This window comes from Phoca vitulina, unplaced genomic scaffold, assembly GCF_004348235.1.
Source record: "Phoca vitulina isolate PV1807 unplaced genomic scaffold, GSC_HSeal_1.0 scaffold32, whole genome shotgun sequence".
NCBI classification, from domain to species: domain Eukaryota; kingdom Metazoa; phylum Chordata; class Mammalia; order Carnivora; family Phocidae; genus Phoca; species Phoca vitulina.
In genome coordinates this window covers 18781349-18804554 of record NW_022589735.1, presented here as the reverse complement: position 1 = coordinate 18804554, position 23206 = coordinate 18781349, and the positions used below count along the sequence as shown (strand labels likewise).

Below are 23206 nucleotides of genomic sequence, written 5' to 3'. Positions count from 1 at the left end.
AGCCTAAGATCTCATCCGCTAAGGGATGAGAACACATCGTGAACATCCAGCCGATACTGAGTAGGAATGACGGGAGGCGTGTGGGGCGCAGTCTGACTGCCCCAGCTGGGAGCAGGTGCCCGGTCTCCTAAGGAAGGGGGACGTTCAGCATCTCCACTGGTGCACGCCTTCAAGTCTTAGTCGCCCCCAGATCCTTTTCTTGCTCCCCATCACCTCCACCCTGTCTCTGTGGCATCCTACACCATCCGCTCTGGTGCGTGAGGCTGACAGGTGAGTGTTTACACTCACTCCAGGTGAGTGTACTTAATCCGGCCCTTCCCACCAGGAAGAAGCTTTGGCCAGTCTGAGACTTAGCAACTGTTTCTCACCTCCCCTTCACCTTCACGTCCTCTCCCCTGCCTCCCCAACCCTGTGTCTTGTCTCCCTGAGGGCACGTCAGGAGACTGCTGATGTGTTTGCCAGGGACACCCTAGATTTGACAGATGAACGAGAACTCTTTGGGCTTTAGTCTTAGACATAGTAAATAGGATTTGGGCCACACTCATTAGTTGAGCCTTGCTGAGAAACTTTTGTGTTTCTCCTGAGGTGGCAAGCAGTTGTCACAGTGGTGGAAATATGCTCGTTCCCTCTGAGAGCCCCCAAGAGGCTGCTTGTGTCTGATGGGACAGCCTCCCTTGGCAGGTGCTGTGTGAATAAGGAGGCTTATAATGACACCCAAAGACAGAGCCCATCCGAGGCCTGCCTACCATATTCACCTGACAAAGTCCCCATTTCACATTCTGTAGAAAGCGTGGAAGGGTGGGCTCATCCCAAGGGACTTTTTTCCTTCTGTAAAGTTATTTGATAAAAGTAAAATACTAGTGCCCCGACTGTTCTTCTGATCCTAAAGGGCTTATAACACCATTTCACCTCTTGAGGGTTAAAATGAAAATGAAGCCAGTTGCGAAATAACTGGAATGAAAAAAGGGTCGCCCAGTCTACCCCCAAACGTTGGACTCCAGTTTTCTGGAGAAAGGAGATGATAAAGAAGGAGTCTGTTGGGGGAGTTTTCAAGGAGTTAGAGTACCTACTGAGCGGGAAGGAGAAGGCTGCTGGGAAACCAGAAGAGCGAGGATCGGGGAGGGAGTGGCCATTGGGCAGGTTTCAAAATTTCAAGGGAACAATGAGAAAGAAATGGTGAATGGGAGTGGTGTGAGGAGGGTGGGGGTGGGAGACGCAGGGTGGGATCTGGGCCTGATGCGAGCCTCCCAGGGAAGGGGTAGGCGAGTGAAGAGGCAGGAAGGGAGGAGCAAGGAAATAACTCTGGAATAAAAAAAAGAAAGAAGAAGAAACAAAAACTTGGGCAAAAGGAGAGATGTGAGCAGCCGTGTAACGGAGATCATGGGGTACACTGTTTCAGCGGTCTCTTTGGTCTCAGTTCACAGTTGGTGTGAGGCCGAGCCTCCCCCCCCCCCCCCCCAGAACGAGGCCGACTTGGAGGCCTGGAGGCCGGGGAAACAGTGGCGTGTGGAGGACCCACAAGCTCCGCCGTTCTCCCTGGGTGGGTGGGATTCGTGCCGGGCCCATAAACGAGGACGTGACAGTGAGGAATGCAGCCGCCTTTCCAGCTGCTAAATCGGGGGCCCGTCCGAAGCCAGGGCTGTGCTGTGTTGGCTTGGATTTCTAGTGACACTCTTGCTGGGTTATAAAAACGATTTCCCCAAAAAGCTTGCACAGGGCGGATGATGGATTAGCCAAGGGCAGTCAGGGCAGCCTGCGGGAACCATTTCGAAGCTGCCTGCTGTACCGTGCTATCCGTTTTTCTGGAAGGCCGGCGGGCCTTTTGGTGAGTGGCTGTTGGAGGAGCAGAGAGCCGTCACCCCCTCAGTCCGGGGGCGGGGAGGGGGGTCGGCCAACTCACAACGCTGATGGGAAGCAGGCTCGCCGAAGGATTTCAGAACGAGGGTTTTTATGGGTAGGACTGGTTTAGATTATTTGGCTCACTCGACCATAGCTGACTTGATGGTCAGACTGATAACCCCAGAAGCACAGGGGCGACTTCTTGACATTCCTGCCTTTGCCCTCGGTCCCAGCATGCTTTGGGGTTGCCCCCCTCTGTGCCTGGGGTTCCGGCTCGGGGGAGGGGAGCAGCCCCTTGTGTTTCTCGGCCCTGTAACTTCAGCTGGCTGGTGGCAACATGCGTAAGGGTTAATCAGAGTAAAATTATAATTGCTGTTGGGAGATCAGGGTGGCCGGGGATAAGGTCCTTCTGGACCATCCTGTTTTCCTCTGTTTCCCAAACACACGTTCTTAAATGTCGCGTGATGGCGTTAGACCCCTCAAGAAAGTTTCTGGTCCCGATCTGCATTTTAGTCCTCCTCTGCCTTCTTGTTTTTGTAAACTTCTCCGGTGGCCCTTCCTTTCAAATATCAGTAGACCGTATTGAGAGAAAAAAGGAATATATTGATGAGGTTGCTGTTGCTTGGTTCCTTGAGAGAGTCTACAGTCTACAGATGTTTTTGTAAATGGACATGTGGGATATCAATTGCGCTATTAATCTAAAGGGCGGGAGTGGGAGAAGTGTCATATTTGGTGGTGGTGCTAGAACAGCCCAGAAACTACCAGCAAATAGTCTCGTAGAGTCATATGGTCTGTTGCTGTCTTTCTTTCTTTCTTTCTTTTTTTTGCTTCTTGGCACCATGTATCTCGACTCTGTGACACAGTCAAACCTGTTTTCATTGTCTATCTTTTAAAAGTTTCAGTTCGCCAGATTTTTTTTTTTTTTAATGTTCGATGCAGTTTTTTATTCCATGAATGACTCAATTGACGAAATGTAAGTAGCTACTAAACTCGGCAGCTCGTTGCCATCATCGTGCCCTGGACAGGAAGTGTTCTGTATAGATATGACTAACCAGTTTCCAGGCTTAAAAATAAAGTGGGGGATTTCTGGACAGAATAGGTCTTTGTCACTCATTTCAACAGCCCCGCGAAGCGTGAAGCTCAAAAGCCCGCCACTTGACTTTCTCATTTTTTCCGTGCTCTCGCTTCACCTGACATTTTCTATTAGGCAGACTGAAACTTATTTTATGGGGCTCATTGGTTTTTAATGAAATAAGAGGAGATGTGAGTTGTCGTGAGAATCGACTAGAGTCGTGATTCTCTCCTTCTTGTCTCTTTTATCTTGAGCTCCTTTTAAATCATCACACTCCTGAAGTACGTAATGGGGGAAATAATTGTCACCTGCCCAGGTACCAGCTTCGGCTCAAAGGAGCGAGAATGTGAATCTCCTTAGCTGCTCTGGAAGAACTGTACCATTTCGACAGATACTGAAAGGTTTTTCGGCATCTTGTTGCCTACAGCTATCGTTTTAGGACTTTACAGATAACTTCGTGTTTTAGTTTTTCTTGCTGTCTCCCTAAATAACGTAATTTTCCCTCCCTGAATGGCAATATATATATTTTTCTCTCCTTTCTTTCTTATCGTGAGCAGCCTTTTTTGGGTCTTCATTCTTAACGCCATCGCATTTTGTGGAAATGCTAAATTAGACACAGCATTTATGAGATGAGAGTGTGTAGCAACAACAAAAAGTGTTTCTCTCTCTGAATCCTTAACTCTGACCAAGTGTTAGTCTCTGAGCTTCTATTTGATTTTCAAAAAAGAAAGTGGGCAGGGAGTGATGATTTAAAATACAAAATGCATGCAAATGTTTTTAGTTCGGGTTAGGGTAAAGGCAGTAATGATTCTTTGGGACAATGAGGCTGCATTTGCCAACTTTAGAAATAAGTCCCAAACCCATAAAGAACAGGGTTGTGATGACCATACTTGAGTCGAACGTGGCCGTGATTCTGAAATGGCTGTTCTCCCATTCCTCCCCGTCATTGTCTCCTCCTCTGTTAGCAAGACTGAGGCAGGACAGAATCCACAGCCTTTGCTATGCTTTGGGTTAGAGTTTGAAAAAAAATCTTGTCTTTTGAAAATACAGAATTCCTGTATTTGTGCCTCAAATACCCTCTACCTTTTCTAGTAGGATGCTTTCAAGAAGAAAAGGGAAGTGTTTATACAAGCCAGTTTTTCATCGAATAAAACGATTCCCTTCATCGAAAATGTTCATTTCCTCTACCTTTGTAGTAATCGAGACTCATGTATTGGAAAGACTCTTCTAGTCTTTATGATGGATGGGCACGTTGTAGGCAAACAGAAAATGCTTGATGACTAACAGAGTGTTAGAATAGACGTATGGTCCAGGGGTAAAATATTTTGCAGCATTAAAATCTCTGCTGTTCTCATGAGATTCGTGGATCATCCAAACACTGATGATGGTCCATCATTTGTCCTTGCTGTCTGGTTTTTAGGTACAGGACAGCGTTGTACTCAGTAAGTAGTTGGGCCACACATGGTTCCAGCAGCCAGATAAAAGCAAGATGGACGTTCAGAGTGTATGGTGCATGTTGGGGGGCATTTAAGAAGGCCTGGTAGGCCCTTCTTGCGGGTTCCCTTTGAGGCCATGTGGGAGATGTTCAGTTTCCTAGCAGGTATTTTGAATCACAGTGGTCAGGCCTAAGCTCAGCGTAGACCCATGAGAAGGCTTAACCAGACGAGGTCAGTTCAGGCTGTTGGAGGCCATAACAGGGTAATTTCTTACTCTGTTGGAAAAGTGATGGTAACTGGAGAGTTGTCTTTCAAATTTGGGTCAGATGGGCTTTATTATTAAAACACTTCTGGGTCAATGGAAAAGGGAGTGGTTTGGGCAACGCTTGTGTTTGAAATGTCTGCTTTTTTTTTTTTTCCACTATTTTTTTGTTTGTTTGTTTTGCCACAGAAGCATCTTTCTGTTTCAGTTCATTAGAATTGTGTACCTGTGGGGTTTTTCCTGGGTTCCAGGCACTGGGATGTAGATCAGCCCAGAGAAGCTTATTACTCCTAAGTCTACTTTAAAATAAAAAGCAACTTTTAGGAGAAGAGAAAGCTGTTACTTGATTGGGAGACAGAGAAAGAGTAGGTAAATTCATATGTAAAATTCTTTAGGCTGAATAAAGTAGGTCTTTAAACCTGATTTAATGCTTTTAACAACTAAAATTCCAGCTTTCATTTGTTAGTTTATACCCAGAAGATGAGAAATGGTCTTTATCGGACTTTGACAGCAGATTAAAGGCTCCAGCCTGCTTTAAACCATCAACATCTACGCCTTGAAGTTCTATCAAATAATGAGTGATAAAGGCAAGCTACTGGTCAAAGTGATCTGAATCGTGCATGAAAAAAATCTTGCCTCTGAGACCAGAGCTGTGGTCTTTCTAGGATTGGACTGCCATTTTGCACTGAGCCTAGGGAAAAAGACAAGGCTATTACCAAGACCTCTTCTGACCCAACACCAGCCTCCAAGCAGAGTTCCAGGCTTCTCCTCAGTACCCCTAATGATTTTTTAAAATATGTATTAAAATATTTCAGGTTCTTTACGCTCCATCAAAATGCAATGAGCCAGAAGTCAGTTCAAGAAAAGATGACCCAACCCCTGACTCCTCCATATTTTGTTAGATGCCATTAAGACCTCAGAGAGCTGAGATATTATGAAGGCCTATTTTTGGGACCTGGAATCTTAATCCAAGAATTCTATAGCTTTTTTTTTTTTTTTTTTTGCCTGTATCTAAGATGGTTCTCTTTTGTGGTGGTACCAATTTAATGGAAGAAACATACTCATAGATCCTAGACACTTGCTATTCAAGAATTAAATTCCTTTTTTAAAAAATATTTTTATTTATTTATTTGACAGAGACACAGCGAGAGCAGGAACGCAAGCAGGGGGAATGGGAGAGGGAAAAGCAGGCTTCCCACCAAGCAGGGAGCCCGTTGCGGGGCTCGATCCCAGGACCCCAGGATCATGACCTGAGCCGAAGGCAGATGCTTGTCGACTGAGCCACCCAGGCTCCCCGAGAACTAAATTCCTTTTGATGTTAGCTAGAATCTCTATACATTTAAACATAGTTTCTATATTTTGGTGGGGGCAACATGTCAAATGGTTTTATTTTATTCTGTAGGACGTACGGGAAAAAAAATTTTTTTTTTTTTTTAATTTTTATTTTGATTCACCAGCAGGGAAAATACAGCAGAATTCATTTGGGGTATTTGCTATAGAATGTGCCCTGCCTTGGAATGTGGGTGGAGTTCTGGCATTTTTGCATTTGTATGTTTCAGGGAAATAAAGGTACAGAGAAGCACTTGTTCCTTGCCTATATAAAGTCCCGCTGTACAGGTGACAGCTTAAAAATGCTATGTGAGACGACGTTTATGTCCAGCAGTGACATCTGTTTCCTTCATTCCAAGTTCAACAAATGGCATTAAAGATAGATGCCGAAAACATAAGAGGAAAAGCACCCTCCCCCTGCCCTTTTTTTCCCCAAATCCATTAACTCTACTCACCATCCTTTTCAAAGCAGGAGCATAGACTGAATGGCATAAATGGAAAATCAACAGGAGATGAGAGGAGATGAGTTCAAGGGGCAAACTGTTTGGTGTTAGGGTAAATTTTCAGATTTAGAAACTGACTCCAGTCATACATCTAAAGACTTGATTCATCTTTTTCCTAAGCATGTACTCTTTATAATATACGTTGTCTCACATCTTGGAGGTAAATTCATTATTGTTTTTCTAAGATACCTTCTGCCTTTTGCAGCAAGGAGAATATTAGAAATCATGTGAATAAGAAAATTTCAGTCAGGGAGATTGTCTTTCTCCTTAGATACAAAGTTTTAATTGGAGGTTCTGTTACTTATGAAGAACTTATTATAAAATAACTGCTTGATATGATCGGTAATATTTCCCAAAGATATGACCATAAACCTGGCTAATCATTTAAGTCAGTAAAATTATATTCGTAGCCTTATCAACTGAGCTTCAGCAGATCTTATAAGGCCTCCAATGTTTAGAAAATCACTCTAGATACCATAAAGGTACAATTTGACCATCATAAGTTGTTTTTCATATTTTTTTAAATGTGAGGTTAGTTAACTCTGCTTTTATTTGCTCATGGTGATCTTTGTCCTTTGTCTCTTTACCAAGTTGACTCTGGTGGTGCAAACTGATTATTCCCAGGCACCCGTAACACCTGGAATCATCATAGAAGGTGCTCAGCCCCTTTGCCCCCTCCAGACACAAAGCCTAACTACCCACCTGCCCACCCTCAGCCTGCTGGGCACACCTACTAACCTTTAAAACAACAAGGGACCTAAACCGAATAGCTCTTACTTAGCACACCAAGAATGACTTCCCTGATAGTCATTGTATTCAATGTTTATCATACCGCCAAATTTAAGAAAGAACAAAGAGATGCAGGCATTTATCCCCATGCCTTTCACCATCCTGGGCACTTTATCTACTAGGACATGGTTCAGTTCATTTAGGAAACTAGTTTGCGATTTTTAAAAATCACTTCGAGGCTCTCCTTGCCAGGGATGTGAAGACAGGCATATGCCGGGCATCTGAGCAGATGGAAGTTAGTGCTGGTGGCCTTCACTGGAGAAGGATTTGCAGTGTGGAAGGTCTGTTCTGTAGCCCTGAGCAGTCTTCAGTCTGGGAGCTGTTAGACCTGCACATACAGAAGTACATCCAAGGGGAATGCCACACCTGGGTTAGAGAGGCTGAGGAAGGGCTGTCTGTGGTGAGATAGTTGGGCACAGCTCTTGAGTATGGATAGCATTGGCAGGAAGCTTTGGGAGGGAGGGGCTGTGTTTGTTTCCTAAAGTATGGTGCAGATTCCATTGGTGATGGCATGGTGAATGATTTTAGGAGGCTCCAGGCATAGGGTTAAATCATCTTCAGTCATATTTCAGCAAGATCCGTCCATTTCGTTTTCCATGGAATACTTTGCATCATCCACAGGGAATGTCTGTGGTTGAGGCTCTGTGACCTTTGTTACCTTACTCATCCTGACTCACCTCCTTTTGTACCGTGCAGGTAGACACAGGGCTCATGGCCTTTCGCAGGCAACAATTTTTGGCTAGAAATGAATAGTATTGGTTTGTTGTTTTTTTTTCTCATCTAATTTTTATAATTTAAAAATTTTAATTATTTGTATGATTATGATATATGTAAGGGAGTAGTACCTTACCATTCACATAGTCTATATAATTCCTTTTTAAAAAATATTATTTGTTTAATAATGTGTTAAGTAATCACAGGGAAATAAAATACAATAGTAAGTGGAAAACAAAAGCATGTTGAGAAGGTGGTCCTCAAGGGATGGGGTTGAGGATGTCACTCAGGTAAATATGGGCTGGCTTTCCAGGTGAAAAGAGAGATTTCAGCAAATATTGTGGGGTGGGAAATGCAAGGCATATTGAGGAAAAGGTGAATGAAGAACTTGCTGGGGACGCCTTCGTGGCTCAGTCGGTTAAGCAGCCAACTCTTGATTTCGGCTCAGGTCATGATCTTAGGGTCCTGGGATCGAGCCCTGCGTCAGGCTCTGTGCTTAGCAGGGAGTCTGCTGGAGATTCTCTCTCTCCCTCTCCCTCTGTCCCTTACCCCCGCTTGCACGCTCTGGCTTTCTCTCTCAGAAAGAAAGAAAGAAAAAAGTTGCTAGAACCCATAGGACCGTTGGAGAGTCAGAGCTAGGAAACCTTCTTGCTCAGCCCTGGAGTCACACCCAAGGGTCTCTGGACAATGATTCAGAATGACTTAAGTCCCTGATCATTTAAAGCAGGGGTGGCTAGCTCATATGCCTTGGGTAATTTCCTGGCCAGGTGATGAACTGGAGGGCCAGTTTCTCCCCGCATTGCACCACCACCCCCAATGTTGTCAGAAGGTCAGATTTTTCTTGAGAAGCTGGAAATGTGAATTTTTAGGTCAACGCTCCCAACTTTTACATGTTTTTCACAAATTGCAAAAAAAAAAAAAAATTAAAACATTATGAGATAGGCCCATTTTGGGCGTGATGAAAATTTTCTGGAAGGAGATAGTGATGATGGTTTGCACAAAGTTGTGAGCATAAGGAAAATTACTCAGTTGTACATTTTTAAAATGGTGACAGTGGTGCATTATGTTCTATGAATTTTATCTCAATTTTAAAAAGAAACACATGGGATGCCTGGGCGGCTAAGTAGGTTAAGCTCCTGCCTTCGGCTCAGGCCATGATCCCGGGGTCCTGGGATTGAGTCCCACATCGGCCTCCTTGCTCAGCGGGGAGCCTGCTTCTCCCTCTCCCTCTGCCCCTCCCCCTGTGTGCACGCGCTCTCTCTCTCTGATAAATAAGTAAATAGATAAATCTTTAAAAATAATAATAAAAAGAAAAGCACATTATGGATACCCAACCAAAACATGTTACCAGCCCAAAGTATGTAATCTCCTTTTTAAATAGAGGAATTACGGGTGCCTGGGTGGCTCAGTCGTTGAGCGTCTGCCTTCGGCTCAGGTCATGATCCCAGGATCCTGGGATCGAGTCCCACATCGGGCTCCCTGCTCGGCGGGAAGCCTGCTTCTCCCTCCCCCACTCCCCCTGCTTGTGTTCCCTCTCTCGCTGTGTCTCTCTCTGTCAAATAAATAAATAAAATCTTTAAAAAAAAAAATAAATAAATAGAGGAATTACTCTTTGCTACTTTTGATAATCCCAACAAAAAGCACCTTTCCACAGGGGAGCCGGTGACAGGGAGTTAAGGGAGTTAACCTGATAACCCTGTGTTGACCTTGAGCCTCTGTGTTTCCACCTCTGGTCTCCATGCCTTCTTGCATCTCTAAAAATAGGACAGGTGAGAGGCATGGTGAGAAGAGAAATGGTAGCCTTAATTCTGGAGCACCAAACTGTATGGATGAAAAGGCAAAGCTATGAGAAGTTGGGGACGGCCAAAGTATTTTTTTTTTAATATATTTTAAACATTTATGTATTTGAGAGAGAGAGAGAGAGGGCACACAGGGGTGAAGGAGCAGCAGAGGGAGAGAGAATCCTCAAGCAGACTCCCTGCTGAGTGTGGAGCTGGACGCGGGGCTCGAGCTCACGACCCAGAGATCAGACTTGAGCTGAAACCAAGAGTCGGTCGTTTAACTGACTGCGCCACCCAGGCGTGCCTGGCCAAAGTATTTTAAAGAAGTGATTTATTTTGTTGTTAGTTGGCAACCAGTCGTAAAATTGATAAGTTATGTTGTCTGCCAAAGTTTATTTTACCCAAATATCTACCATTAGGGAAGTAATTCATCTCCAGGACAGCAAACTTATATATTTAGAGAAACGTTTTTCAGTTCTTGCAAGAAAATGACTATAATGGTCTTTTTAGTTATTTTCTTTAACTGAAAAATGAGTTTAATATACCAAGCATGTGTCATCAACATCAAAGGATTATAAATATTTTAATGTAACTATTTGTCTTTATGGTTTTCAGGGAGCTTTAATATTTTTAATTCTAAATATAATTTTAAATTAGCCAATTTCAGTAGGGGTAAAATAGAGAACTTAAAGTTTTACAATATATCCTAACTTAATTTTCAACTCTTTCTTTCTTAATAAACTAGCAAAGGCAAGAGAGTTCATGCTTTTCCAAATTTCCAGTTTCTTTTACGTTTATTCTAAAAAATAGGCCTTTTTTTATCTTAAGAAGCAACATCTATCCTAAAAACAGATTTATCTTATTATCTCTGCGGAGTGTGGGTTGTTTAATAAACCTTACCAGTTCCAAATGTTATCAAAAGATGATTGTTTTAGATGCCTATCTTTACTTATGAATTGACTCATTTAGAATAAACTTTTTCCAAAGGTTGACATTGCAATATTTGTTTCTTAGTAAGGGTCTTTGAGTTATGATACCTAATTAATAGTAATATAATTCACTTATAGTCTCATATTTTGCTTTTGTCTTATGCTTTTTTATAATATCACTTTCCCCACTCCTGTCCTATCTTTCTTCCCACCCCCCTCTGAAAGGACCTGGGAATTTTTAAAGCCAGCAGATACATCATAAAGATTTATTGAGCATTTATTACGTCAAGGAATAAATAATAAATTATAACCAATCCCAAGGGTTTAACTTTCAGGGAAAATGGAAGCAAATAAATACGATATAAAGCAGTTTGCAGTAAGAGTTAGAGACAGGAGAGAACATTTCTGGCTGGGTTAGTCAAGAAAGCCTTTAACAGAAGAGGTGCTATTTGGGATGGACCGTAGGGGAATGGATAAGATATCCCCCAAGATGGCTCCCCCTTGCTTCTTTCACATCTCCGCTTAAATATCACTTTTTCAGAAAGGCCATCCCTGACTACCCTGGATAAAATAGCTTAGCTTCCCTCCACCCCGCCTACTCCTCCCCAGCACATGTGGGTACACACACACACACACACACACACACACACACACACACGCATACACACACACCCCTTAGTTTTCTTCTAGCCTCTGTCACAACTTGACATTTTGATACATGTTTGTTATTTTGCATCTTAGGTCTTCCTATACTAGAATCTGTTCTTCTTGAGAGCACGCTCTTTCCTGAGAGCACACCGTAGGTGCTCCATAAAATGTGTTGAATAAAAGAATGAATCAATGAGTGGAGAAAGCTTTTCTGCTAAAAGTCTGTTTTCTGTGGAGAGCCCCAAACTGGTATGGAAAATCCACATTCAGCTTTCTCTCTTTTTTTTTTTTTTTTTAAGATTTTATTTATTTATTTGAGAGAGAGAATGAGATAGAGCATGAGAGGGGGGAGGGTCAGAGGGAGAACAGACTCCCTGCTGAGCAGGGAGCCCGATGTGGGACCCGATCCAGGGACTCCAGGATCATGACCTGAGCCGAAGGCAGTCGCTTAACCAACTGAGCCACCCAGGCGCCCCACATTCAGCTTTCTCTTAGGACACTGATAAATGTGGCAAATCCCCCACCTGTCTGTGACCCAGTTAGCACATTCTGTAGATAAAAGGGGGAGATCTTGGTGTGCAATTGTAGCTTCCTGAAGTGAGTGACTACAGAACAAGTGTTGTGAAAACAAGTCATCATTGCTCTTAACCTTCCCACCATTTCCCCCAACAAACCGTCCTAAGATACTCACTGGCTATCCATAATTTCTATTTAAGTTCTTTCTAAAATCTGTAGGACGTACACAGGTCCTTCAGTGTGTGACATTCAGGTACACAGCTGGGCAGAATTTCTAATTCCTGAAGAGCCAGTAGGCATTCTGTAGGTTGGCTCTGACATACAGTCACCTTTATTTCTGTAAAGGAAGGAGTCGTCCATGCAAATGGCTAGAGAGCGTGGGAGATGAATATGCACATGTGGAGATGACCAGGGAGGGCCTGTGGTACACTGGGAAATGTGGTCTCCTTCTCAAGGAGACAGCACGGGTTACCTCAAGACCACTGTTGCCATGTGGGAATGTGGGAGATGAGTATGCACATGTGGCGATGACCAGGGAGGTCCTGTGGTACACTGGGAAGGGTGGTCTCCTTCTCAAGGAGACAGCACGGGTTACCTCAAGACCACTGTTGCCACGTGGGAATGTGCGCCTATTTTGGTCAGATCTTATGATTGTTCAAAGAAAATCAGAAACACAGAGGAGCAGAGGAGAAAAGGTTAGAAAGAAAGGGAGAAAGTTCTTCCCAGAGAGCTAAGTGCCAAGCTGGAAGTATCTGGCAGTAAGCATCACTGCTTCTGGAAACCTCTGGGGCTGTGTCAGGGTCTTATCCAAGAATTTCAGAGCTTCGGTGTATCTTGATACTTGGAATGAGATGGTTCACTTTTAGGTCCAGCAAATCTCATCTCACTGTTGGCTTACCATCAATGGGATGTAGCCTCTAGGACACTGACGTGGCTATAAAATGCTTCACTAGCGTAACTGTTTAATACAATTATTGGGGAAAAGTTTTGACAAGAATGTTGGGAGATTGGGCCAAGATGCATATTTGAGAGATGCCCAAGCTGAGGCCAGGAGGTTACTCCTCCTAAAATACTCAAACAGATGGGTTTGGGATATTTGCATGGAAGATTCCAGAACATTTGCTGTAGGGATTGAGTTAGCTAAATATGGTTCCTTTTCCAAACAAAAGTGGCTGGTTATTCTGTATGTTTTGGCAAAGGACAGAGGAGACAGAAAAGGAAAATGCATGTCTTTTATGTAGATTCCTCTCCTTTAAAACAAAAAATATTTTATGTCTCCTTGGTAGGGCTGTTTTTGTCCATGAAGTACAAGTAAATTTATTTGTTAAGCATTAGATATGTGAAACTGAATTGATTTCCTGACACATCTTCATGAATTGCTGTAAAAAAATATTGATGAGTTCCATGGAGTTCACTCCTTGTCAGTTGGAGGGCACATTTGAAAAATACAAAGATGAATAGACATGCTCCTTCAGTTGACAAGAATCGTAATCAAGTATGATAAGATAGGAATTTAACTCTACCTCAAGGCAGAAAATCACATCAAAAGAAGGAGAGATTTATTCCCTGCATTGGATTTGGAGAGATCGTTCTGCCACTGGATTTGGAAAAGCTTCCTGGTAGAGGTAGCTGACTTTAAAGGATGAGCTGGACTATTTGAGGCAGGTATGGAGGGAGAGGGGGAGGGTAGATGCATAGCTTTTCCTCATTCTCTATTGTGTAAGACCTGTGCTGCTTCTCTTTTTCTGATTCAAGGAGTTGCTTTTTCCTGGGAAGCATACAAGCTGTGAGAAGTGGGATTCTGTAGCTGGCTTAGCAACATCATGGCATTTGATAGAAAATTCATAAACAATGAGAACTTCTGAATCTTGGCTCTCCCATCTGGTTGCCTTGGGGTTAAGTAATAAGAGGGCTAAACCAGAACAAACAGTTTCATAAACATAAAAAGTGCTACAGGGAGAATATTTTGCAAACTTTAGAGTCTTACACAAATGTTACCTGCAATTTTATTGTCTGATTGTCCATAGTATTTGACCAGGAGCAACCTGATGAGACCAGAAGGGCTATATGTTGACTACTGATGCCCGTTTTAGGGGCTGATTAGGTAATGAAACTACACTCCTGTGTGCTGGATTTTAAAATCTGTTACTGGTTTTCTAAGTGCTGTGTGTGTATAAATATTCATCAGGAGCCAGGGCCTCTCACAGAGTAAGGAGACCTTGGAGGTGGAAAAGTGGAGAAAATGGGTGGAGCTTGGGTGCCTGGATGGCTCAGTTGGTTAAGCGTCCAACTCTTGGTTTGGGCTCAGGTCATGATCTCAGGGTCCTGGGATCAAGCCCTGCATTGGGCTCCACACTCAGTGGGAAGTCTGCTTGAGATTCTCTCTCTCTGCCCCTCCTCCCGTTTGTGCTCTCTCTCTCTTTCTCTCTCTCTAAAATGGAAAAGTAAATCTTCACAAAAAAGAAAATCATAGAGCTTATTTAGAGGATTTTCCTCTACATTCTGGTAGAAGATTGTATTTTATCAATAGTAGAAAGGTTTCATGCCCTCAAGAAAATGTGTAAATAAACCCAGCTTAATTGAAAAGTCTTTAAGAGAAACATAATCAATCTTAATCCAACATAATAAATAAGGAAGTGTTCATTTAATTTAAAAGAAGAATAGTTCACTAAAGTCAGTTTTGTATAAATGCTTGTAGGACATTTTTTATTTCATTTCAAACCCATATGAGTGATAGAGTTAGGCCCTGTCCAAATTTTGGTTTCAGTAACATCTAAGAGAGACTAACTTTTCTGTTCTCTTGGATACAGTATTAAAATTCTTTGAGGCTTTAATACAATAAGCTCTATTCTTAAAACATTTTCTTTGGATTCTGTGCACAAGCTTGCGTCTACTTTTTGATGAAAAATTTTTGAGAGGGAATTAAATCCATCCAGGGTCTACTTAGAGCATGCCTGTGTGACCGAAGTATGTCTGTTTGAACATTTTAAAGTACAGCATTCTGGGAGTACACTTCAATGTTTATACATTCAAACCACATAGGTTGCCTCTTACAGATGCAGCTTCTTAGGGGCGCCTGGGTGGCTCAGTCATTAAGCGTCTGCCTTCGGCTCAGGTCATGATCCCAGGGTCCTGGGATGGAGCCCCGCATCGGGCTCCCTGCTCCGCGGGAAGCCTGCTTCTCCCTCTCCCACTCCCCCTGCTTGTGTTCCTCTCTCGCTGTGTCTCTCTCTGTCAAATAAATAAGTAAAATCTTAAAAAAAAAAAAATGCAGCTTCTTAGACTAGTCTTGGGGATTCTGATTCAGTAGGTAGGGCAGTTTGTGCTTCTGAGAAGCCTCCAGATTCTTCGGAGGCAGGTGGCCTGGGTCATTGACACTGCTGCCCCAGATACCCACTGTAGATGTCCCCTCCCTGCCACTACCCTCTTGAAGACGGAGCACCTTTATGCAGTGAGTTTTCTTGGCCTAGACAACATGTCATACTTAGGTTGTGTTTCCAATTTTTCTTAAATCTAGGGGGCCACACGTATCTTTGGGCTTCTGACCTGCAAGTATGCCACTGGGCAGAATTGTTAATCCCTCTCCAGCCCGGGGGGAATTCTGTAGATCAGCTCTGGAATATGGTCATGTTTACTTCTGGAAGGCAGAATCTTCTTTCCCTTCAAGGTCAGTGTTTTGGGTCAGCCTCCTTTTGTGATAACTTTCTCAAACCTAGCTTCCCTCCAGGACCGTGACCAACAAAATGAATGTTCCCTCTCTTTGCTACTGTTGCATGTTTACCCGCTCTTGTTATTGACCTCATCATGGTGTGTTCTGGCCTTGCCCCCTCCCCATGTGCGTGCCTGGGGAACAGGGATACTGTTATTTATCATTGAAACCACAGTATCTGATACATATGAACACTCAACAGAAGTTTTGTGAGATGCTTCCATGTCCTTGGGTTAATGTTCTCACTTTATATGGATCATTCTCAATGAATCCTCATTAAAGACCTTGGGTGGCCTCATTTGCATATGGGGAAACTGAGGCATGGAGAGGTTAGGTAATTACCCCAGGGATACTGCACTCAGCGGCAGAGCCAGACTTCCGATCCACCGATCCAGACGGTATGACTCTGGAGTCTGTGCTCACATTGCCTGGCTTTGCCTGACTGCCTGTCTTGCCCTCTGCTAATTGCACAAGACCGTTGTGAATCCATTCCAGAGGGATAACGAGTCCATTTGTTAGCCAGGAGTTTTCACTGACCTTATCCTACAAATCTATACAAATAGTGAGACCTTTGTGTAATTCATTTGGGAAACTGGGGTAAATAAGATTAAGGTGTTCCTTGACTGTTTTACTAATCCTCCAGACTTTAATGTTATTAATGCTTTTTGTGCATCTCAAAGGGTATCTTCATATACACTGTTTCCCAGATTTCTTTCACCAGAGAGAATTTTGTTCCCCATAAGACCTTTTTTAACTTCTTGAAGAACTAGGTTTTTTGGTGTTCGATTTGTTTTGTTTTTAACATAATTTGGAAGAAAAGCTGGCTAGTGCTCTTGTGGGGTTTCCCAAGAAATTTCTCGGGTCCTAAACATTTGAGTGTCTTTAGTGCGTAAGTTGTCTTCAGTGACCACTTAGACTTCCCTGGGATAGTCACAGATCGGTTGTCGTGGAGTAATTACTAATAGTGCTCTTTTCAGAGGTGTTCCATTTCCATGATGATCTGTGATTGCCCTCATGACATTTGTTCACCTCTATTAAATAAAGATTTGGGTTTCACGCTCACTACCTTCTCATCGCTCACGGGAGGACTCGTGGTGCTCTTGCACATCTAGGAAGAGACAAAGGTAACAGCAGTGTCCCTCTAGCACCTGCCATTTTTGTGTCAGCATCTCTCATGCACCTGTGGACACTGACACAGTTTGTCTGTCTTCACTCAGAAGTTACATTTCTTAGGGTGCCTGGGGGCCTCAGTCGGTTGAGCATCAGACTCTTGATCTCAGCTCAGGTCTTGATCTCAGGGTCATGAGTTCAAGCCCTGCATTGGGCTCCACGCTGGGTGTGGAGCCTACGTAAAAAAAAAAAAAATTGCATTTCTTAAGAATTGCAAGCCTGTAAGACTTCTTTATACTGCTCAGTATCTATTCATGTGTATGCTTATCTGTGCAGTAAAAAACCCAACTCTGAAAGGGTCCCAGAAATCTAAGAATACTTGTTGCCTCTCGGAAGCAGAAGTTGGGGTCCGGGCTGTATTGTTGGGGGGCAAAGCTGAGAGACTTTTCACTTTATATATTTACATCTGGCCTTTGAACAATGTAAGCATATTTTTTGTTTTTTAACATTATATTTTAAAATGTTTTAGAACTCCTCAGGGTTTTCCCTGGAAATACAAGCTATTTTAAACCCAGCTGGTTTGATCTCCTTTATATGGACTCTTATTTCCTTCCCCGAAGGAGAACTAGTCTCTTGCTTTTGTTTTCTTTTCTCTCCTTTCATGTTACTTAGCCACATATATTAGGTCTTCCCGTCCCTTCAAGAAGAAGCCTCTTTTTATTATTTTTTTTAATTATGTGACTGATGATTTATTGTTGCATTCTTCCTTGGGTTACATGTTGTGTTAATGGGCCATCAATGTAAATAAGGTGCTTTTTGGTAGAATCCAACATCTTCAATACAACAGAGCTTTCACAAAGAGAAGAGTAGAGGAATGGAATCTACCTAGAATTAAAGTCTTCCCTGATGTTGCTAACAGAACCTATCCTCCTTTCATGGCCACGGAGACCACAGAAGTACAAAGATTGTTGTGCTAGGACTGGGGGGCAGGATAAGCAGGGAGGAAAGAAGCCTCTTTTTAAAAGCTCATGTCATGTAATGTAATTCTTGAGAGAATAGCTTGGAGTTGAACATATCTGGGTTCAAGCTCATCTCTCCTACTTACTAACTGTAAGGCCTTGAGAAAGTAACTTAATTTCTCTGGACCTCAATGGCCCTTATCTGTAAAATGACAAACTCCCTCTTGAGATTGTTGTGAAGCCTCAATAAGATAATGCCGATTCTGGGCGGTTCTGGGGATCATGTAACAAATGTTCGTAATACGGTGGCTAGCCAGTGGGTCCTCGTGACTATAAACCTCTCAGTCTGACTTTGGGTAACCACAAAAGTCATTTCTATTCTTGTATCATCTGTACTAATATTTACAAGACAGACATTCTTTGGGGTCTACTTCATATAAATATCACCAGCCTTTCTTCCAATCCTGGTACTGGGTGAAGCTAGAGGCAGCAGAGACATCTTGCCAGAGTTTATGCCATGCAGAAAAAAAATCAAGGCATCCCATGATTCCTGCAGCAAGTCGACTGCAAAGGAGCAGAGATGAAGTCTCATATGAAGTTAAAGGGGTTGAGACTCAGGAAATTACATTTTCAATTTTAAAATCATCACACAGCTAAGCCACAGGAATCAAGGACATGGAGTCGATCCTAAAATCATGATGAAGAGATTCCAGAATTCAAGCAACAAAAACAGCCCAAGATCACACAGGGAAGGTCTTCGGAGTGTTTTCTTTAGGACGTAATTTCTCTTGTCTACAAATCTGGAAAATAGGGAACATCGGGAGATATGAAGAGAAAGAACACAGTGAGTTTATAGGTTGGGTTTGAATCCCTGCTCCTACATTTCAGGGGGTACAGGGCTCTGTGGTCATGAGCCTAGCCTACTGCTGGGTGTTTTCAGCTTCCTAACTCATTAACTCTCCTCCAAGCCATACTGACTTGCAATGAGGTCCCGCTTAGCAGATGAGAAAACTGAGGTTCCAAGAATTAAATTGCACTCAAGTTTACAACCCAGGACTCTTGACCTTGAGCTGTCTCCTTCCTGCTGCTCTTACTTGGTTTCCTGTCCTGTCTTTGGGTGTCTGGTTCTCTGGTTCACAAACTCCTGGGGAGAGGCTGTGACTCTTTGGGGGTGATCTTGATGGCTGTTGTGTGTTTTTACTTTGGCTTTATTTTTGGCCCATTTGCTCTGCATCTGTCCCCGTTGCACAGTTTTGCATGGGTGTGGACGCTGTTTCTCCTCTTTTCTTCGATTCTGTTCTCCATTGGTCAGTTTGCTCTGGACAAAATATCTTTACACTATCTATCAGAGTCCTTGCTAACAGGAGATTCAACATCTTAAAAAAGAGAAATTGCCTGATAAAGCTTTAATATATGTTAGACTTTTTTTATGTCATCGTGGAAAAGGAAATGTAACTCCTTATTAACTGAGGTCTCTGTTTTCACACAACCATCTGGCGTTTTGCGTTTCTCAGCTACATATTTCTTCCAGAAGGAGTTGATTAATTCTGACCAAATGTGATTCAGTATTCGAAAGCATCAGAATGCATCCGAAGTTTAGTTGGTTGAGTTCTTCAAAGAAACCTGTGGAGAAGGCTGTTCTGTGCTAGACATTGGGTGAGACACTGCTAGGTGGTCTGTGTCCCTTCATTTTGGAACAATTCCTGAAGTGGGCATCATTATTCTCATCTTACAGATGGGGAAACTGAGTCTCAGCTATATCCCTGAGCAGTATGGCAGTTCCTGGAACCCTTAGGTACAGAATCTTTGGACTTTTATAAGTACACTCTTTTTTTCCAGGCCCCTGGCGGAATAAGTTGCCACAGGAAATGTATACTAATTCTCACTAGTATGCTAAAGGTTTACACTGCAATTTTTCTACTTTAAATGGTATTGATGAAAAATTCTAATATGCATTGAAGGTTGTTTTGAAGAAGGTAAACTCATGACTCTCCTACAAATACAAAATGGGCATGCCAAAGATTTGACAGAACTCACTAATTAGTGAGGAGCCAGTAAGCTCTTATAATTGGTTCAGAAGAATCCCAAGAGCAGGCAAACAAGAAAATGAAGACTGAGTTGCACGTCCACTAGAAAAAATTGATTTGTATCTCTATGGACAAGAGGCATTTGCAATAATGCTAGTCTTCTGTGACTTACAGAGTTGCAGAGTAGCTGCTTGAAGAACAGTAAAAGAATCTGGAACAGGATGCTTTACGGTTTCTGGTTCTTCACTGAAAAGTCACCCATTGATTTTTTTTTTTTCCTTTTTTGGCCCATTTCAAAGTCACCATTTTCCCTAACATGTGTTTTTATTATGTTGCTTTTTCTTTTCTTTCTTTCTTTCGTGAGTTCAATGTGGGGCTTGAACTCAGGACCCTGAGATCAAGACCTGAGCTGAGATCAAGAGTCTGATGGCCAACTGACTGAGCCACCCAGGCCACCCCTATTATGTTGCCTTTTTTTTTTTTTTTTTTTTTTAAGATTTTATTTATTTATTTGACAGAGAGAGAGAGATAGCAAGAGCAGGAACACAAGCAGGGGGAGTGGGAGAAGAAGCAGGCTTCCCGCTGAGCAGGGAGCCCAATGCAGGTCTCGATCCCAGGACCCTGGGATCATGACCTGAGCCGAAGCCAGACGCTTAACGACTGAGCCACCCAGGTGCCCTGTGTTGCCTTTAAAAGTGAGTTTGTACTCCTTCTGGAGGTGGCAGGAGACCCAGAGTGAATGCTTTAGCTTGTCATTGTGATGATGCATACCCTTGGTCTTCAGCCACTTGGGGGCAGGAAAATGCATAGACACCAAAATCTGCATTTAGTATCAGGTGTACCCTGATAGAACCCCAGTGTACTGATCCTCTTAAGACGATGTTCCTTTGTGTCAGGGCCTCCATCTGTGTGACCGAGGCCGATCTGGGGTTCCGGGTGCCTGGCACGTGTCTCCTTCTCTCTGGGTAAGCTTGCCTCCAACTTGCTGTCATGGTCCCTGCTTCTGCTGCCTGCCACCATCTCCCCTCCCCTGCACGTTCCCTCTCTTTCTTTCTTTTCATTCGTTATTTCTTCCCTCTCCTGTTGAATTTCCTGCTCGGGGAATTTTGAGTGTGGAGATCTGGTGTCGCAGGTCCCTCGTCAGCCAGTCCAACGACTCCTTGCTTGTCCACTGGAGCGCTCACCAGATCCCAAGGGAAGGAGGTCAACTCTTAGCCTGTTGACTTCTTGGGACACTGTTTACACTTTGCTGTGCCCACTTTCTTATCCCCACTGCTTTTTACTAAGCCCCATTTAGATTCGGAGTTACTCAGGTGCGAGAGAGCAAAGGTTTTATATATTTGTTTAAAGAACTTTTATTAATAGCCCACAACAGCCAGACATGCTCTCTAAATTGTTTTCTTTTCCATCTTTCCTAAGACTGGGCCTGCTGGATCAGAGTTTAACTAGGCAGGAATTAGAAATGGCATACATGGGCATCTGCGGCCACTGCTTCCAAGTCCAAGTATAACAAATTTGATGGGTGAAGAAATTATTTGCTTGCTGGCAAGGTTGTAAGGAAAGTTAACTTGAGTGCTTCACTGGATGAGCAATGTCTTAGTTGGAATAATATTATGGGGAAGTGTTGTTAATTTCAGCGAACTATAGATTTTAATTAATTTTAGGAAAAGTTCTTGGGGTTTTTTGTTTTTTGGTTTTTGGGTTTTTTTTGTTTTTTTTTTAAGATTTTATTTATTTATTTGAGAAAGAGAATGAGATAGAGCATGAGACGGGGGAGGGTCAGAGGGAGAAGCAGACTCCCCGCTGAACAGGGAGCCCAATGCGGGACTCGATCCCGGGACTCCAGGATCATGACCTGAGCCGAAGGCAGTCGCTTAACCAACTTGAGCCACCCAGGTGCCTGTTTTTTGTTTTTGTTTTTGTTTTTTATGAGCACTTTTTCCCCCCGTATAGACAGGGGTCAGTATGTTTTTACCATCAACGTTTATCTCCAAATTTGTAATTGCTGATGCTAAAACTGGGATTCCCTGAATATCTGTTTGCTTTACAGTAGACGTTGTGGATATGGACGATTTCACTAAACCAAGAAAGGAGATATAGAGATATAGAGGAAGGGCCCAAAGATAAGTAGATGTAAAATAACATTTACATCTCTTTCTATACAACAATCTTGCTAGTGGCAGTCCTTCGTATGTTTTTGTTATATGGCATCGTTTTTTCTTAGTCAAGGATGTACATGTATATTTTCAAACAGAAATGAATTCTTTTTTTATTAAAGGCTTTTTAATAAAATTTTATCTATTTATTTGAAATAGAGCGAGAGAGCAAGATAGAGCACAAGAAGGGCAGAGGGGCACCAGAGGGAGAGGGAGAAGCAGATTCCCCATTGAGCAGGGAGCCCGATGCCGGGCTTGATCTCAGGGTCCTGGGATCAAGGCAGACACTTAACCAACTGAGTCACTCTGGCAGGAGTCCTTTTATTAAAGATTTTTATTTATTTGTTTGACACAGAGAGAGAGCACAAGCAGGGGAAGCAGCAGCAGAGGGGAGAGGGAAAAGCAGACTCCCCGCTGAGCAGGGGGCCCGATGCGGGGCTCGATCCCAGGACCCCGGGATCATGACCTGAGCCGAAGGCGGATGCTTAACCAACTGAGCCACCCAGGCGCCACAAGTGAATTCATCTTGATGAAGCACTGAAACCATATTTTTAGTACCTTGTCCTTTGAGAACACTTCCTATTCACCTCTGCTGCTTCCTAGGACATACCTTGGGTCCGTCCCTCTGTTACATGTTTAAGTGTAGATCCCTCTACTCTTGGAAGAGGTGGGCCTGTGTTTGATCTTCAACTGTAGGCAGAGGCAACAGATGCAAGGCAAAACCATTGCATCGGCTTTTATAGTAAATATTTGTATTATTGCCCTCTGGTGTTTTCTCATTGTGCTCAATGAATCTGTCCTCTTTAAAAAAAAAAAAAAAAAACCTGATTGACAAGAGTAAAAGAAACCACACTCTTGAGTGCGAGAGAAGAAAACCACATAGCTAGCTAGGTAAAATAAATATCTGTTTCTCTAGCTTTTAAAACAAACAAACAAAAAAACCCCACATGCATATTTAAAACTCTCGTTTTGCAGGCCAGCAAGTTTTCACAGGGAAGTGTTTAAGTGGAGCAAAGGGAGAGGGGAAATGGGCTTCCTCTTCGATCAGAAGCACCACATAGCAGGTTGCCCGCGTGGGCCCAGAGGGTGACCCCAGGGCACAGATGGATCATCTCCGCTCACAGAGAACTTAGAGTCTAGGGAGGAAAGACAGACCATCAAAATTTAGGCAAATGAGGAGGATTTCAGGAATAAGGAAGTGTGTAAGTGTGTTGGTTAGCAAAGACTTGAAGTCAGCATCTTTTTCTAATTTACATTTTGAAAATCTCTGGCTGCTCAGTGAGAAGAGATTGGAAAGGGGTTTGAACTAGGCTGGTATCCATGCAGATGGAGGCAAGTGGAGGAGGGGAGAATGGAAGGCTCTTGGTCATGGGCGGGGCAAGAGAGAGGATGGTGTAGCGGGTGAGGGCCAGCACCTCTTCCCTCCC

At 43.1% G+C, this 23206-nt stretch overlaps 1 protein-coding gene across 7 annotated transcripts in view; it reads left to right on the top strand.

Moving 5' to 3' along the window:
- Positions 1-23206, top strand: part of TNFAIP8 (TNF alpha induced protein 8) — a 115917-nt gene that overhangs the window by 85615 nt on the left and 7096 nt on the right. The window lies entirely within an intron of this gene.